Genomic DNA, 18,317 nt, shown 5'->3' on the forward strand with positions numbered 1-18,317 from the left:
AATGCAGTCCCAGAGGAAACCTGGATTCAATACTATACGACCCAATTCAAAAGGCCCCCAGATAACTCGAATGGGGTTACACCATTCCCAGACACTGTTTGGGCCGACCTATCAAATCCGGAAGACATCGAAACGGCCATTAGAAAACTAAAAACCTCCAGAGCCCCAGGCCCCGATGGTCTGACCAATGTAGACTTAAAGATCTCCCCCCCCCCTAAATGGGCTGCGGTAATCAGTAACATCTTTGACATCTGTGGCAGAACGAAGAAGATCCCAGAATCCTGGCAAAGAACCGTCATTGTTCCAATTTACAAAAAAGGACCAAGGCAGGATCCGGCTAGCTACAGACCAATAGCGTTGCTAGATATCCTGAGCAAATTATATGCCACTCGCCTTTTGGCCCACTTTCGGATCTGGGAGAAAAACAGCGAGGCCAATGACCACTTCCAAACGGGCTTTCAGAAACATGGTTCCACGACCATCAACCTTTTCACTTTGAACATCTTGAAAGCCAAAGTGAAAGAAGGAGCACCCAAAGTCTATCTGGCTTTCGTGGACCTCTCGAAAGCCTTTGACAAGATTGACAGATCTAGGCTATGGGCAAAGCTGCAAAGCTGGAGATGCCCGATGAAAATATTGGAGCCCATTATGGCACTTAACACGGATATAAAGATGAGAGTAAGACTCAATCAGCAGGGTGATCTGTCAGAAGAAATACCTGTGAAAAGAGGAGTGAAGCAGGGCTGCCCGTTCGCGCCAGCGCTATTTATCGCCTTTTTGGGCGACTATCAGCACTCTGAAGCAAAGATCCGAGCGTTCCCTCCAAAAATTGGGAAAGTCAAGATCCCTCGTCTACTGTACGCTGACGATATTACTATCATCGATCAAACCAAAGTGGGTCTCCAACGCAAACTATCTAACCTACAAAACTACATGGAGGACAACTTGTTAGAAATAAATAAATCCAAAACAAAAATCTTGGTATTGGAGAAACTGAAGGCAAAGGAAACTTCTAAGCCCAATATTTATCTGGACAATGAACATATCGAAGTGGTCACTAACTTTAAATATTTGGGGACACAACTGGACACTTCTAAAACAGACCTTAGTCTTCAAACTCAACTGTGGGCAAAAGTAAAATGCCTAACGGCTCAAATAAGGGCGATCGACCGTAAGTTCGGAAAGTTCTCCTTGTTACCAGCCATCCTGTTCTATAAAACGAAAGTAGTTCCATCCCTGACTTATGGAGCAGAAGCTTCGTTATATCTTCCTCCGCAAATCTGGACCAAACTGGAAGGATATGTGTGGAAAACGTTGCTGGGTCTCCCCAAGTCTACTGCAATAGCTGCCATCAGAAGGGAGCTAGGACTGGTTTCTTTAACATCCCTGGTAAACCAAAGCGCGATGCGCTTATATAGAAAAATCATCTCTGCGGACACACTACCGATTTTGAACATCATTCACGCAGAAACTTCCACCGGCAACTGTTTCGCACTAAAAAATTGGGTTAACAGGAGACTAGAAGATCTAGAAACGATCAAATGTTCCCCGACGGAGCTAAAGGAAAACCCAGATCGTATCAAAACAAAAATGGAAGACATGGATTGGATTACCACAATAGAGCAGACAACAAACAACAAACTATTGAGCCATCTACCACCCTCTTTTAACAAGCTGAAAAAAACCCTAAATTACTGTGCAAAATTTCCGGAAAAAAAACTGAGAAACGTCATTATGAGAGCCCGCTTTAACTTGCTACCAACCAGAGAGATATTGGCGCTCAGAAATCAGGGTTCTGTATTACTCTGTCGCCTCTGTAAAAACCCAAATACAACTGAAACACTAAAACATCTGATAATGGATTGCATCGCCATTAATGACATAAGAAATGTCTATCTACTCCCTTTGTCTGAGAGACTATGGTTTTTGCAGAAAGACGACATATGGAATAGACTAATTTCCGGGGAGAGCACCAAATGGTCTCAGGCACTGTCTAAACTGATCGATTTAGTCTTTACAAAAATCATGCAGACTAACGCCAATGTGTTCGTGGAAACTACCCCCTCATTGGCCTCAACAATGGCGGAATGACAAAAAGGAAGTGGTCTCTCTTCCTTTTTCTTCTCTCTTCTCTCCTTCTGCTGATCCCTGAAGAGTTTCGTCCTGGTCGGATCTGCTACTGTTTTCGTTGACAAAACTCAGTTTTAACTGTGTAAAGTTCAATAAAAAAAAAATTAAAAAAAAATAAAAAAAAAAAAAAAATAGCCCCATTATCCTGGTCTTGGTTCATCTCTTTAAGCTTAAAGGTCTTTGGTATCAATAAGGAATTAGTTTGCAAAGACAATAGTTCGTTGCTAAGCTCTTTTACATGTTCCAACACACTTTGAGAAGCATGACAGCTCACATCGCCCTGCAGTTCAACACACAGAGATGTTCCCACCTCATTGAGAGATCAATTTCATTATTAACTACTGTAGAGGTGTCTGCCATTATAATATGATTTCCTAAGGAATCATTCATAGCCTCACTCGTATTATCACGAACCTTACGCCCACTGCGGAGCCCGTTAACCATGTTAACTACCTGGTATCAGCAATACTTGCAAAGCCTTTGCGACGGTCATGCAGTACGACCAAAACCCGCAGCCTGCACCACGCGCCGTGAACAGTCAACAGTACTTCTCGTACTTCCCACGGTGCGTGCGCGAGTGCGCAGGCTGCTGGGATTAAGTAGAAACAGAAAAGGGGCGTCCAAATCCAAGGGGGCGGGACCCGGCAAGGAAGCCTTTAACCAAAAAAGAAACAAACAAATAATCAGTATCTCAGTGCTTCAAAACAGACAAGCACCACATTAAACACGCAGTGCACAGCGTACACGCTAAACACGCGTACACGCTGGGCCCACACATACGATTCAACAGTCACCTTTGTTAGTTTCCAGTAAATCAGGCAACAGCGGTGTTCACCGCAAAGACGTCCTCCAGAAGTTCTCCCAAAGCAGGTACAACTGCAGTTAACTGCGAATGCAGGACAAATCCGAAATAAAAAATCCAAGTCCACAGTTGCTACTGCAACCAGCACGACGAGACAGTCAACAGTACTTCTCGTACTTCCCACGGCGGACTGTAGGCTATTAAGTGGCAGGTTCGAGACACACACCGCACAGCATTCCGCGGTGTAGGCTTACAGGTGCATTCAGTTCAGAATCAATAGTGGAGAAAAGTGTGTTAGCACCGGAGGGCAGGTTTCAGAACAACATTGGTAACAATATAAGCTAACAGGTAGGCAAAGTTCTACTCATGAACAGGTCAAGGGTATATAATTGAAGGTACAGACAATTCACGGTAGATGTGCACTGTAAGGGTGGAGGGGATGGGCAAGTTCACTTTATCGGTAAAGACATTGGGCCTGATCACGAGTTTGGCGGTAACCCTTAAATCCAGCAGTCGCGCTATTACCGCCAGATTTAAGGGTCCGCCAAATCAGGGCTTCGGCTCTGAGCTGGGGGGAAATCCACTGAAACTTTGCGCTATTACCGCCGGCGGGAAATCCGCCGGCGGTAAGAGCGCGATAATTCCTCATTGAGCCCAATGGGGAATGGGGCATTCCCGAATGGGCTCAGTGGGGAATGGGGAATTCCAATACTGCCAAACCCGTGATCCGGTGCTAATAGCGCCGGGGGTTTGGTGGTAGGGCTAATACCACCAGTGGTAATACCGCCGGCATTACCGCCCAACTCGTGATGAGGCCCATTATGTATACACAATGGCTAGTTAGGCAGTCGTATGAATACAATGGTCTGGTTTGAGACGCTTAACAACACCATCTGTTAGTTTGAATGGGCGCACACTCTACAGTATACTGTTCATAACATCATAGTATAATAGGGGTTTATAGTAGCAGTGTTAACTGTCGTCAATATTTCCAATACTAGGCAGAAGTCTTTTATGCTATGCACATCAGATGGTGCAAACAGAAGCTCGAGAGGCAAGAATGGAGATATAACGAGTACAACATGATAACGAGTACAACATGCAGTGCTGAGTTGCTAGATCGCGAATCTGCCTATTGTAAAGGAAGCACAGTATGAACGTATGGGCTATAACATTGGCTTGTGCTGCGAGGTAATAGGTGACAGCCGTTGCAGGCGTAGTAGAGTTCATAGCTCAGTATGGAGGACATGTGGGGGATGTTCGTTGCCACGTAGATGGGGTAGAGGCGTGATAAGTTTCCAGTGTGGCCGTAGGTGCAAACCATGGATCGGGGCACTTGCTTGTAGAGCGCAGAAGGCGACAAAGCAAAGGTGAGGAATTACCTTAGTAGCGGTGTGTGCATCTATCCATTTGGTCCTGGACTGCCGGGCAGAGAGCCTGGCGGACGGCGTGATCGGCCGGGGAAAGGAGGGGAGCCTTCGTTGGAGTGCCGGCTTACGCCTGACGGCTGTGGATTGGTCCAAATAATGCCGTGGGCAGCCAATCCTAGCGCAGCCTGCAGGTTTTCCAGGTGGATAGGTTGAGATTGCACCTTAGGTGCGAGGAACGGCTATCTTGGACTGTAATAAGCCTCGTGGAGTACAATGGTGGATTGGGCACTTCGGGAGGGGATCAATAGGAAAAATTGTGTTTTCGGGCTGAATGGGACGCCGGCATACTTGCGGGCGCTGGGTAAAATCATGTGCAGCCACTGCTCCGGATACAAATAACAGCAGTCGCTGACAGAGGATGAATTAAGCCATGTGGCTTACCTCTTTGTTGCTGTAGGTCTTGGAGGAGCCACTGCTCCTGCAGTGATAGGAGCTCCAGCTCCACCGGGGTATCTAGCTGCTGAGTTTTTTACCCCTACTCATCCTCATACTCCTGTGGAGCAGAACCCAATTCGTCACAACTATATATTGGAGTAGTATAACGTGCTAATTCATAGGGATACGATTCAAAATGTAATGCAACGTTAATTTCCATAGCGCCTTTCACAATTGGTACGGTCTCAATGCGCTGTAGTATGAACGCAGTTGGGGGACAGAGGTCCATGTATAGGACATTTGTCAGGGAGTTGTAGAATGATATGATATGCTATGATAGGTTATTTAAAATGCGCTTAATACCCAGAGGTTTTTAAGTGCGGACCCGGGGATCGAATCTGTGGTGCCCCTCGTCGTCTTGTTTCCAAGGCGAGCACGTTGCCCTTGAGCTATCCTCCCGAGACAATGCGTGTATGCATTTTAGCCAAAACGAGGGAAGTAGGGTGGCTAAATCCATGTTAGTCACCCATGTCGAGCAGGCATGTAGATGGGTGCTAAAAGGGAGTTTGGAGAGAATGCGAGGGCAGGAGAGATATGATGTGTGCATCTAGACTGAATTTTGTCATGGGGGTTAGCTGCATTCTAATGGAAGATGTGCTGTTCACTGTGTCTTAGAGTGGTGCAGGATGATTTGAGAAAAACTAAACAGGACATTGGTTATGATACAAATGTGCAATATATACACATATATGCCATTCATCACTCACCGTAATCGTATTTCTGGTGCTAGTATCTGCTTAGATTCACATGCTGTGCATACAGTCTGACATCTAGTAGTAATCACGGAGTATTGCATCTTTTTTTGAAGATCGAAAAGGGATGTCGACCTGGGCGCGCCTGTAACACTATCCCTATTGTGACGTGTAGTGTACCCATGGTCCCTCACATGTCTAGGTCCCGAGGTCCCGCCAGTTGTTTTTGTTCTGCCATGAGGGAGCCTGAAGAGAATGCGTGAGCGAGTACAGAAGCAAGGAAGATGTAATATGTCCATGTTCCTTCAACTCCAAGAGCGGAGGAAGGGTGGACGCATGTGAATCTAAGGAGATACAAGCATCAGAAATACAATTATGGTGAGTAATAGATGTCTTCCGATGCTTGTGAATCTGCTTTGAAGCACATGCTGTGCATAGACTATCAAGCAGTGCCAGGAGATGGTGTTAGGAAGTGAGAAGGAACGACAATGAAGAGATGTCTTAACACTGCTTGACCCACCTGAGAATCAGTCTTAGAATGTGCATCTAATCAGTAATGTTGAGTGAAAGTGTGAACAGAACTCCAGGTAGCAGCCTTGCAAAGAGAATCAAGAGGAACATTTGCAATAAAAGCTATAGTAGCTTCTGTGCCTCGAGCAGAACGTGCTCTAGGCGTAAAGTAAAGGGTAACAGAGTAACACTTGACTTAGAGAGCGGGTCCCCCTTCTCTACCAGCGGCAACAGAGACAAAGAATGGATCCGTCCTTCATAGTGGTTTTGTCTTATAAAGGTAGTAAGTATACGACTGCTCTCCTAACATCTAGTGTATGGAGGCTTCTTTCAGCTTAGTTGGTGGGATGGTGAGAAAGTTGGGAGTTCAAGGGACTGGTTTACATGAAACCTGGAAATCAATTAAGGTGCAAACCGTGGGTGTGCGCAGAAAGCCACTTTGTCTTTATGAATAGTAACAAACGGGTCTTGAATTGAGAAAGCCTGCAGTTCACTAACCCTCCTAATGAAAGTAACAGCCACCGGAAAAGTAGTCTTATAGGTGAGAGGCTTAAGAATAGCCTTGTGCATGAACTCGAAAGGAGGAAATCGCAGTGTGGGTGTGTTTTAAAATACAGATTGTATGGGTTTAAACTTCATTAGAAGCAACTGTTGCCTCAATCTCACATCTAACACCTCGAACTACAATATCCAGGAGTATTGTAGTTTGCGGGTTATTTTTATTTGCTCACTGGCACGTGATAAGTCGGTCTGTGCCGGTCCGTGCTGTCAGTGCTGTGGGGCTACTGAGTGAGTAAGTACTTTGTTTTCTACACAGTACTTGCTTCCTGCTACTGGTTATGCATCCTTGGCAACTGATTGAGATGGCCAGAGCAAACTCTGAACTACATTCTCCTTCGCCTGTGCATCGCTGCACCACCACGCATTTCACCAATGTGCTGATTCAGCATACACAAAGTGTGTCCTTCCCCCCATTCTGTTTGGAATAAAACAAACAGTCGTGGAGAACGCGTACAAGGAAAGGGTTATTACACTCTTGAATCCAGTGTCTAATAACATGCAACCCTTTCCTCTCGCTACACAAGGACATGGCAAATGCAAAGACCTGCAAAACCCAGCTGTTCAGGGAGCCTATGATATGGCTGTCCATAGTCTCTTTTCAGAGCCCGTGATTACTCAAAGGGATGGGGCGCCCGTATCCAGTGATATTCCCCCCACTCCCTCTGCTAATGTCATACTGGACCCAGCTGTTCAGAGAGCCTATGATATGGCTGTCCATAGTCTCTTTTCAGAGCCTGTGATTACTCAAAGGGATGGGGCTCCAGTATCCAGTGATATTCCCCCCACTCCCTCTGCTAATGTCATACTGGATCCAGCTGTTCAGGGAGCCTATAATATGGCTGTCCATAGTCTCTTTTCAGAGCCCGTGATTACTCAAAGGGATGGGGCTCCAGTATCCAGTGATATTCCCCCCCACTCCCTCTGCTAATGTCATACTGGATTCTAATCGGAAGATGAAGTTAGCACTCCTGAACACTCGCGCCATCATTGAACATGCCACCGAGGTGGCAGACCTATTGACTATTCAGAATCTTGACATGATCTGTCTCACAGAAACTTGGCTAAATGCATAAACTAATCATGCTGCACTAAAAAGGGCAGAGGTGGTGGAGTTGTTGTGATTTTTTTTACATCCTGGATCCTGGCGAGCATGTTGTAGGCAATCGGACCTGGCGAATATAAAGCAGATTAAGATTTATCAAATTTGGTATAAAGGAAATCCACTTTCAAGTTCTGAAATCATAAAAAAACACAAATTATCTTTCAAAAAGTGAACACCACAATATGAATCTCTCCTGAGGAACCATGGCTAAAAGCTGTGGAGAAACATGTGTTGGGAGAAAAAGTGCTTGCATGTAAACTTAGATGATTGGAATGTATGAAACTAATACATGAAGAATAAAATCACCTATGAATACAAAAACTAAGAATCTATCGTATTATATTTGGTGCAGGAGTAGCACAAACTGCAAGTGACAACATATGAGAAAAAATATGTGGGATATAAAATGATCAGATCAGATCCTAAAAAGGGCAGAGGTGGTGGAGTTGCTGTGATTTTTTTTAAATATCATGTTCTTAGCACTAACATTCTTGATGGCTGTAAACATCTCTCCATTAGAATCTGGATGCTACGGCAAGATAGGAGGCGAGCGTTATGCTATAACTTCTTTATTATGGCTTCCAACAGCTTTTAAAACCTTCAACTTTTTCTCTTTCTTATTTCTTTTTTCAGTTTGCAAACTGCAATCACGAGAAAAAACAAACAAAACACAGAGAGAAAAGATAGCTAAGAAACTACAATCCCCATGAGTGCCTGCAGCATAGTAGTCCTGAGGCTCTGTCCTGCTGTCCAATCAGGGGTCTTCCTTAGGTTCAAATCCCTGCTGCTCTAGGTCCTTTCCTCTTCTTATTTGCTGCATCCGACAGCTAAGTGACTCTATACTACCTCACAATACAGTGTGTAGAATTTGGAGTATTTTCTAATAAGGGCTTAGCATTGCACGCGCTAATAATGTACAATATATTATTGATGTAGAACGTCGCATCGGTAGATGATACGCTTACGTTTCTCACCGGCACCCCTCATTCAGTGCCATCGAGCGCGTTGCGTACATACTATTCCAACAGCAGACCAGGCCTGCGAGTGATCGCTTGCACAGGGCTCCGGTCTGCTTTCACATTCCACTTTCACCTTCTGTAGTATTATTACGGTGCCTTACTTGACAGATTGCAGCCGGCCCGATCACACAGCGGTGATATTTATGACGCGCCAAACGGTAGCGCTAATACCGCCGGATTTAAGGGTCCGCCGAATCAGGGCTTTGGCGGATTTCGCCCCAGTTCCGAGCTGGGGGGAAACCCGCCGAAAATTCACGCTATTACCGCCGGCGGGAAATCCGTCGGCGGTAAGAGCGCGAACATTCCCCATTGGGCCCAATGGGGAATGGGGCATTCCCGAATGGGCTCAATGGGGAATGGGGAATTACTTTACCGCCAAACTCATGATCCGGCGCTATTAGCGCTGGGGAGTTCGGAGGTAGGGCTATTACCGCCGGCGGTAAGACCGTCGGCGGTAACGGCCAAGTCGTGATCAGGCCCAATGTATTCAAATACTGAACGAAGAACATCTGTTTAACTACATTGCATTAATGTTTAAGAAGGCCTGCATGGAAAACTTTAGAATACACAGTTATTGCATACGCTTGTTGATACATGTATTAAAGGCAAACCAGTTATATGCGGTTATTTGAGACTTGGCACGAACCCTAGATCAGTGATGTATTAAAAGGAATATTAACCCGAAGTGGGGCTGTGCATCGCGCCCACCAAATGTATAAAAAGCAAATGCATTCTAATGTACAGCGTCTCTCACTGAACACACTATACCACGCTGGAGTCCGTTGTGTTGTACTGAGGGCCGATAGCTATCTGATTTTGCTCTGTTTTTGTAACTGGATTCAGTATAAAAATAAAGTACTTTGTATGTTCCTTTGTAACCCGTGTTCGGTGTATTTCCTTTTGGGGTACTCAGCCTCGATATTCTTTTTCTGTTTTCACACACTGTGCTCAGAGAGACAAAGCTTCACCTCACTGATGAGGCACAACAAGGCTGAAACACGTGTATGGGGTTGCTTTTGGTACTCTTGTTCAGAGAGGAATTGCCATAGCATTTCAGTGCAGGACTGCCCATGTGGGCGGGACAAAGACTGATATGCAAATGGATATTTCCAATCTGTGAAAGGTACAGTAAGCAAAAAGCGTGTGCTGCAAACTCATCTCAAAACAGGTTATCATGCCATGTTCTTTCTGGAGAGAAGCGCCTGCTACCCTTTTTGAAATATTTGCAAGGAACTTGGGGTTGGTCACCCTGAGTTACATGGGGACAACCAGACGTGGACTCCCTGCTCAGAGAGAGAAAGCTTCACCTCACTGATGCGGCCCAACAAGGCTGAAACACGTGTATGAGGTTGCTTTTGGTACTCTTGTTCAGAGAGGAATTGCCATAGCATTTCGGTGCTGGACTGCCCATGTGGGCGGGACAAAGACTGATATGCAAATGGATATTTCCCATCTGTGAAAGGTACAGTGAGCAAAAAGCGCGTGCTGCAAACTCTCATCTCAGACCAAGTTATCATGCCATGTTCTTTCTGGAGAGGAGCGCCTGCTACCTTTTTTGAATTATTATAAACCATTACTTTACCACCTCACATGTCTAGTAAATGCTAAAGATACGCTCATTATTAACTTTCCAGAGGTCTCTCCAGCAGATTTCTCTGCCAAGTCTTTCATCAGGGCAATTGTGAAGGAGAAATGTATTCATTTGGGTGTAGAGGGGCCTAGTTCCTTTTCTAAGGCCTGAACAAACTAATGGTTCAGGCAAAGCAGCTGCCCATGTGGTAGAAACGTGTTCAGCAGGATCTCCGCCTTCAGGACAATGTTGCTGCTTTGGTTCAGCAGCTTCAGGGCATCCAGGAGGAACTTGACAACATGTGGAGAGTGCTCTCTGCCAACATAAGATTCTCCTCAGCATCGCATATCAGTGCAAGGCCAAGAGAGAGCATGCCCATCCACACGACTATCTTCCTTTCACTGAATGGGTCTCCAGGAGCCAGGCCGAACACTCCATAGTCAGTGTTGTATTGTGCCTGTCTGAGGTGAGGTAGCTTTAGATGTCATGTGGAATGTTTATGTGTGGATGATGGAATATTCTGAATGAGTGTTCTGTTTAGAGGCGGTTACAGCTGGCTGGCCCTGGGTGATGGGAGCCGGTGTTGTCACAGCTTATGTCCTTTATGTCTTCATGTGGATATGTAACTAAGAACTTGGAAATAAACTTACCTGAAGAAATCTTAAAGAGCCTGGAACCTGCTTTTTAACAATGGTGACCAGTCGGTCTTTGGTAACCTATGTGCCACAAGCTGATGGACTGAGGACCCTGCTGCGGGGGGTGCAGGAAGGACAAGCTTCTGGAGAAGGACAACACCGCCCCCAAAAACTGTAAGTCCCATCACCCAGGGCAGGGTGCAGGGGGAGCCGGAGGATTAAAGCCCCATCTTTGGTGGGACTGGCGCACATAAGTAGTGGGCAAGCTGGGCCCCAGGGAGAAGCTCTGACATGGCTCCCCAGAGCGCAGGGGCAGGAACAGGAATTGGGCCCCATTGCAGAGGGATCAGCTCCAGGAGAAGGAAGGAGGACTGCGTCCCAGGGTTCAGGGGAAGTCCAAGAAAGAGGCCCCTTTTTGGATGGGCAGCTCCTAAGTAGGAGGCAGAGCTCTGCCCTGGGGGCTGGAGATGGCGCTGGACCAGCAGGTGAAAGATAATCCTGGCAATACTGGGAAATTGATGTTGAAAGCAAACGCTGTACCCTGGTCCTCCATGAGATGTAATGAAGAGCTAGCCCACTGGGAGCAATGTGATGCTACTCTACGTTTTTTTAAAAGTTAGAATGGCAATAGAAAAAAAGAGACGCTGCTCTGAGTTTGGGAAATGGATGTGAATTTGACATGAACAAGGAGGACTGTTTGCCTGACTACACGTCACTCCCATGTCTTGTGCACTCATAGCAATGGGGAGCTGTTGTTTTAAACGGTGTCCTTCTCACGAGAGAATTGCAGGCTTTGAAGTTATGGGAGCCTGGCAGCACCGTACTGTGCTTATCGTGCACATCATGTTTTTGGCTGTCTGAAACTCTGGTGATTTATGAGCCTTTCGGGGCGAGGTCTCCTGGGAAGTGAACGACCGTTGGCCTATGAAGCTCTGCATAGCCCTGCTGAGCAGTAGTGACTGATGATGTCACACATGCAGCAGGGGGAGATGGTGAAGCGTAGAATGTCCTTTGGAATGTGCTATTGTTAGAGCTTCATATTATAAGTGCTGTTTGCCCTGAGGATGTAAAAGGGAAAGTACTTTAAGGAATCTGACGTTTGGCAAGACGTGTGTCTTAGAAGGAAGGAAGCAAAATAGGTGTGCAGCTATATTAAGGCAGGAATTAACAATGCTTAGAACAAGAGAACCCTATGATACGAATCGGATCCAAGAGACATGGTTTGTTTAGGTGCCAAATGCTGTGGTCTCTGCTTGGCAAAAGAGACATTTCCGGCGGATTGTGATGCTGGCATGCCGCTCCGTCTCAGTTAGTGAGGCGACAGGTAGCGGCCCACAAATAAGGTGACATTTTTAGGTCATGACAGTATGGTGGGGTATAGGCTTGTGCAGAGAGTAACAGTCAAAATGTTGGGTAGTTTGGAACTTTAATATACCTATTTAAAACTGACGGAGCATTTTGCATGTGCAGGATGGCGAGTGCCTTGGTGCGATGTGAATCTGTAGAATGGGGGCACTGCGAGGATGCAAATGAGTTTGTGTTTATAGAAGATATACATGCATCTTAAACGGCGCTGTTCTGTTATGTAAATGGGTAAGTGAAACGGTAACAATATAGTGTGGTAATATGTTGTATTGAAGGGTATTTAGCATAATTCATTTGAGGAATTGCAGGTTTCGAGTGCCAAGCACCATGGCACATGGACACTAATGTGCATAAATCGTTGCTGTTAGTGTAAGATGGGTGGTAATGTTTAATCATTTTGAGGATTTGCAGCTATATTGCACATGTCAGTAGAGCCTGTGTAAATGGCTATGGACTCATAGGTTCGCTTAAGAACCTACAAATGGCTATGGACGTTTTAGTTCATAAAAGTGTTAGTTTTGGGGATTTTACTTACTATGAGCAACATGGTTTTGTATTCAAATGTGCACAACGCAAATGCTTTCAATGCGGTTTATGTATTGTTGACAGCATATGGTTGCAGCATTCTATGATTTTGGAATGCATGTTATGATGAATCTGACTCAGATAGGTTGGAGAGAGTCAGTGAGTGTTGGGTATTGGGTGAACTCACATTCAGCATGGAAGTGTTGCAGTGTGAAATGCATGGTTTGAATTGTTTGGGTAATGTCAGTGGGGTATATAGTTTTCCTTACATTGTTTTGGTTTGGTTTGGTTTGGGTAGTTAACTGTCGTGGTAAAAGTTGAACGCCCATGCGATTGTTCTAGAGTGAGGTAGCGCCTCGACTCTTTCATTAAGGATGCTAGGATTTTCTAATTTCATGTGAGGGGATTGGTCTGGTTATAGGGGTTACCTGATTCCGGTAAAGGTTGAACAGCGATGAGGTTGTTCTGTGAGGGAGGTAGCGCCTCCTCTAGGTTTTTTTTATCCTTCTCATCACATTGGACAGTAGGTAGCTGGTGGTAAAGGGGTAGCTGGGGACGCCTGGTAATGACCCGTCGGTATTGAGTGTGGTAAGTCCTGAGATGATGAGTACATTGTTTTCTATGTTACTTGTGGTATTTATTGTGGATTTCGTTGTATCCATGGGTTCAACAGCTTGTTTTGGGTTAGGATGTTTTCCTTGCTGTAAGACCGTTTAGTTTTTACCAGTCATTGATGTTGGCATTGGGAGTGCGTGGCCACCACTCCCAATGTGTTTGGAAGGCTTGTACATGCTGGTCTGGTGTAATGAGTATGGTATTAAGACCATGGGTGTTTGTTATCTCAGTGATGTTGTATGTTTCCACTTTGTGAATCCCTGTTGGAGTGAGGTTGTGATTGTCTTTTTGGAGGCTTTGAGGTCTCAGTTCTCTAGAGTGGCAGTCTAGAGGCCTGCTGGGGTTCCAGGGTGGCAGACTGAATACCCGCGTTGTTGTAGGCGGGGCAGGTGGTAGGAGGTGTAGCAGTCTTGTGGTTGTTCAGGAATGTAGGTGAAGTAGCCAGTTTCAGAGTTGGCCAGGTCCTGGGGTGAGAGCTCAGTTGCTTGTTTGTGGCAGGAACAGGTAGATGGATGACAGTATTTTTGTTATTGGTACATGGAATGTAGTTTGTTAGGGTGTGATGTTTTGATGGTTGGGTTTGGCCGTGGAAGTGTCTGTCTGCCAGTTGAGTGTTACGTGTGCATATATCATGGAAGGTGGTAGTTGTGTTGTTCTGGTATGTGACTTGTTCTGTGCATGTATGGTTTATTAAAGGAGGGAGGTGTGTTGTATTGTGCCTGCCCGAGATGAGGTAGCTTGAGATGTCATGTGGAATGTTTATGTGTGGGTGATGGAATATTCTGAGTGGGTGTTCTGTTTAGAGGCGGTTACAGCTGGCTGGCCCTGGGAGATGGGAGCCGGTGTTGTCACAGCTTATGTCCTTTATGTCTTCATGTGGATATGTAACTAAGAACGTGGAAATAAACTTACCTGAAGAAATCTTAAAGAGCCTGGAACCTGCTTTTTAACAGTCAGCATCCCGCAGTGAAAAGGCCTCTTCGGGGGGCAGCTGAGGTGCAGCGTCAACCACAGGCTTTCCAGAAGCCTGGCGCAGTAGCATACATGATGGACCTGCCCCAAGCTTACGCTCCTCTACTTTCTGTTACACCCCCATCACCAGAACGGGAATGCCAAAGTACTCCCCGGCAGAACTGTCAGCGCCTTCCAGTGATGGTAGAGTGAAGTTCCCATCCAAGAAAGGGACCATAACAATGTCCAATGTCAAAGCAATTTTAATATCAAAGCATTTTTAGTGTCGAAACTTGGTACCTAAACAAAAAAAAAGTTCCCTCTTTGGAACCGGATACAAAGAAAAAATATGTTTTCCTCAATTCCTCTACATGTGTTTCACCATTGTAATCAAGTGGCTCGCCAGGAGGGATTGAAAGCAACTAATATGTGTCAATGATTATCTGTTATAGAGACTTGTGCATGCATTTTAATAGTTTCAAAACATGGTCGTATCCTGTGTCGCTCTTGATGTAAACAGTGGTGGGAAAAAGGGGAATCTTCCCTGTTGAATGGATAGCCCAGCAGCCCTGCTCCTTAATTTGATTACTTTACCTTGGATATTGGGCAGACAATATTTGAGGCCACCTTTCACAGTTAGAAAATAGAACTAAAAAAATAATCTTAAAGATTCCATCTACTCAGTAAAGTAGACAAGACTGAATAAGATTCTCCAACATTTCCATTACCATTTTGTGGTATGCTAATAGTAATAATGTGACAATCATCCCCCCGTTCCAGCCCCATGAAGGCCATCAGCACCCCGGATAAGGTAAGTAGGTGGGATAAAAAAAAGAATGGGACGGGGGATGGTGGGGAGGATGGCAGCGGGAAGAGCCGGCCGTCAGGCAGCTTGGAACACAAGCTTGTACCGGCCGTTCAAGCCCGCGTTCTTAGCCACCTAATTGGCTGGCTCCCCCACCCAGGGTACTAATGGACAATTGTATACTAGAGAAAAATATTAAAAGGACAACCTTTATAACTATCCACGGTCTCCACAGTCCCCGTTCCAGGCCATGGATCATTAAAAAGACCCGGATGGCACGTGGGCACCATCGCACAGGGCAGCCCTTCTACCCTTTTAAATCTTACATTTGTAACACTCGCTCAATGCCTGCCTACAAACAGTCACACATCCATCCACCAATCACTTCTAAAACATTTACAAATAACCCTATCACCTAGGAAGCTTCCACACAATAACCGACATTTAATCTTTTACAAATCTTGTGCATCTGCATTTCCCTTACTTATACAAAAGGGTTTTGCACAGTGCTCCTATAAATGCAATGAAGACAAGGTTGGCAATTAAAGGACAGTGAGATTCAGTGCACGGACCTGCGTAAAATAAGGTGGTGTGGAAAGCGCTGCAGGTGAGTGTAGGGGTGGGGACTTGCCACGTCCTGACCACAGTGGAACAGAGAAGGGTTGTTTTTACAAACACACTGCGCACACACACAAATTAAATGCAAGTTAATGTATATTTAGTCCGCAGCAAGGTAGCCTGACACGTGTTTCGAGCAACAAGCTCTTCTACTGAGGCTGTAATAGGGAAACCCTTTAATTGGGACAAAATGTGTGTGGTAAGTGTAAGGAAAAAAGGAAACTTCGGGCTCCACTTGAAATGCAGTTGCAAGCACAATTTTTTCCTTACGCTTACCACACAAATTTTGTCCCAATTAAAGGGTTTCCCTATTACAGTCTCAGTGCGCAGTGTGTTTGTAAAAACAACCCTTCTCTGCTCCTATAAATGCACATAACAATTGTGCAGTGAGAGACGTCGATAAATACAAGGATCAGTACGGATGGGCAAGTGCTCATGAGAATGCAGGGATGCCAAGGTGGGATGCCACTGGCTAACTACTGGAGCAGAGGAGCCCCAAGGGTGGGATCCATCTTCACCGTAACATCTGTGAGAAACCTGAGGGTATTCTCTCAAGTAGACCTCGAGAATCCCTTATTCAGGTGGCCAGGGGAGGGCGGGCGCTCTCAGATCCCAACCCTGGGGGTGGACGAGCAAGTGAGGATCACCTGGGCAGGGGAGCCCGGGGTCATGCTCAGGGAAAAGCTCCAGATGAGATGCGGTATTATGCAGAGGAAGCAGGAGAGGAGAACGAGATCTTTGAAACCTTTGTAGGTTGTACCACAGCTATCTCCCCTCCTCCCAATGACGCTTCCCTTTTAGAATTCCACCACCCATACACCTCTGGTAAACCAATTAAAAGCCCAAACTCATCACAGTAGTAAATAACCTCTCTCGGAATCCTATTTTTCTGTTGCCTGCCAGAATACTCCCGGTCATTTTTCTCCATGTCCCTCTGATAATTCATTCAAGAACACACAACCTATCCAGACAAAATACTACAGTTCTCACAATCCCCTCTGTTCGGTTTACGATCCCATTTGCTTCCTAAACCCTATCAACCACGTCTTTCGGATAATCATTTTCCGAATTCCCAGTCGAATCGGACCGACAACTACCATGCCCATAAACCCTCCTACTCATTTCACAAGCCCTACAAAAACCACCATTCCGAGATTACTCAAACCCCTAGGACAAGAACTATAATTCCATATAACACCTTTTTCCCTTCCGACCCTCCAGGATATTTGGAAACTCTACAACCGTCCTTTTCCAATACAAACACCTTCCCATACAGTAAAAGAAAACAGGCTAATTATAATGCTGTTTACCTGACATGTCCAACCCAAGGGCCAGGCAAAGTCAGGCAATTAACCGAATCATCTTTGTATTAGGTTTCAGCCCTTGTCGGCTTTTGATACTTCCTCTCTTGGGGCAAATCTTTGGTGCTAATATGTACTGGGGTCTGCACTCCAAGTTCCTTTATTGTGACTGAATCAATAACGAAAATCTATATTTCTCTTAGAGTGGTACCAATAAACACATTGGTTATTATTGATTGAACTAACGACTGGCATTGTTTTTCTGAGATCGCATATAATACAAGTACCACTCTAAGAGAAATTAACCAAATCACACACACCTGACGGCCCTTTCCTTTCCCCAAAGGGATAAAAGGTGGAGCATAATAGCACAAGATTCTGCTATCTGGTCGTGAGGAGGAAAGGCTGTCTAGTGGCTGTTCCAACGTGTTATTTTCTGCCGTACCGAGGAAAAACTCTGCCCACATTTTCAACAAAATCTCGCTGTGAAGAGGAGCCTGAAGTGGACAGTCTGCAGGCGGTAGGCGGTGGGCAACACGCTGCGGGCAATTGGTAAGATTGATAATATATGTCAATCCCCTAAACGTTCTCTGAAGTTTGGTTGCTGTCTTGATACTACGTACTTCTGAACTACGTTACAAGGAACTTATTGTTACTTGGTGATAATTCTGGAACGTTGAAAGTTGAACCTGGTATTTTCCTCCTATTATACTGGTTAAAAGCAACCTACGCTCTCATTCTAGTATGCGACTGTGCAGTTAGATAGTCTTTGAGCCGTCCTCAGTAAGTGCAGATCGCTGCTGTAACTGCAGTCCAGGTTTGGCAAGACTGGTTCTGCCTGCGTCTATTTTGAATTCATGTAATCAGGGGCAGTGGCTGTGGACTTTTAAGTCTTTGAGCCGCCCCTGATCCTGTGGCTCCCCCAGGGGGCTGAGTCAAAGTAAGAAAACCAATAATTGGTGTTATTGGTTAACTGGAAAGAGCTGATGGTGTGTTTCTGTTTGGCAATCATGAGACAAACAGAAATTTAACTCTAAAACAAAGGGGCACAATAAGTTGGTGCCGGTTCAGGAAGAGGCCGATTTGAATATGGCCTCCTCCTCGACAGAAAGAAAATCACTGATTTCTTTCTGGGGCCAGCTGTCACCACAGTACCCATTGAAATACACAATGAAGCAGCTGAATCAGTGATGCTGGTCGACGAGGCAGCCTGTACAACGCCCGAATTGGATAATAACTCACTCCTTAACC

At 45.5% G+C, this 18,317-nt stretch overlaps 1 protein-coding gene across 1 annotated transcript in view; it reads right to left on the reverse strand.

Moving 5' to 3' along the window:
* Nucleotides 1–18,317, reverse strand: part of LOC138452729 (uncharacterized) — a 381,209-nt gene that overhangs the window by 38,945 nt on the left and 323,947 nt on the right.

This window comes from Ambystoma mexicanum, chromosome 4p (assembly GCF_040938575.1).
Source record: "Ambystoma mexicanum isolate Mex_15411 chromosome 4p, UKY_AmexF1_1, whole genome shotgun sequence".
Lineage (NCBI taxonomy): Eukaryota > Metazoa > Chordata > Amphibia > Caudata > Ambystomatidae > Ambystoma > Ambystoma mexicanum.